Genomic DNA, 1,285 nt, shown 5'->3' on the forward strand with positions numbered 1-1,285 from the left:
TGTTGTTTTCATATGACCGCAAAAATTAAAAAAATTTTGGTTGTATATTGGTATCACGTCGGCGTCGGAAGACATTTGGTTTGCGCAGTCTAACTTTAGTAAAAGTAAATAGAAAAAAAAACAAGGTTTATGACTAAAAAAGGACGGTTGGGATTGATTTTGGGTGTTTTGGTCTTGACAGTTTAGGAATTGGGGGCCAAAAAGAGCCCAAATAAGCATTTTTCTTGGTTTTCGCACAATAATTTTAGTATAAGTAAACAGAAATCTATGAAATTTTAACATAAGGTCTATGACCACAAAAGGAAGTTTGGAATTGATTTTGGGAGTTTTGGTCCCAATGAATTAGGGGCCAAAAGGGTCCAAAATTAAACTGTTTTATTTCATCAAAAAAATGAATTATTGGGGTTCTTTGATATGCCTAATCAAACTGTGTATTCAGATTCTTAATTTTTGGTCCTGTTTTCAAATTGGTCTACATTAAGGTCCAAAGGGTCCAAAATTAAACTTAGCTTGATTTTAACAAAAGCTGAATTCTTGGGGTTCTTTGATATGCTGAATCTAAACATGTACTTAGATTTTTGTTGAGCCTGCAACTTTTGTTGCAGAAAGCTCGACATAGGGATAGTGATCCTGTGGCGGCGGCATTAGCTCACTTCTTAAAAGCTTTATATTTTAGAAGGTGGAAGACCTGGATGCTTCATACTTTGTATATAGATGCTTCATGTTACGAAGTTTCCGTCAGTCACATGTCCAATGTCCTTGACCTCATTTTCATGGTTCAGTGACCACTTGAAAAAAAAGTTCAGATTTTTTGTAATGTTGAATTCTCTCTTATTATAAGTAATAGGATAACTATATTTGATATGTGCGTACCTTGCAAGGTCTTCATGTCTGTCAGACAGTTTTCACTTGACTTCGACCTCATTTCATGGATCAGTGAACAAGGTTAAGTTTTGGTGGTCAAGTCCATATCTCAGATACTATAAGCAATAGGGCTAGTATATTCGGTGTATGGAAGGACTGTAAGGTGTACATGTCTAACTGGCAGGTGTCATCTGACCTTGACCTCATTTTCATGGTTCAGTGGTTATATTTAAATTTTTGCGTTTTGGTCTGTTTTTCTCATACTATATGCAATAGGTCTACTATATTTGTTGTATGGAATGATTGTAAGGTGTACATGTCTAGCGGGCAGATGTCATGTGACCTTGACCTCATTTGCATGGTTCAGTGGTCAAAGTTAAGTTTTTGAGTTTTGGTCTTTTTATCTAATACTATATGCCAT

This window comes from Mytilus galloprovincialis, chromosome 2 (genome assembly GCF_965363235.1).
Source record: "Mytilus galloprovincialis chromosome 2, xbMytGall1.hap1.1, whole genome shotgun sequence".
Classification (NCBI taxonomy): Eukaryota; Metazoa; Mollusca; class Bivalvia; order Mytilida; family Mytilidae; genus Mytilus; species Mytilus galloprovincialis.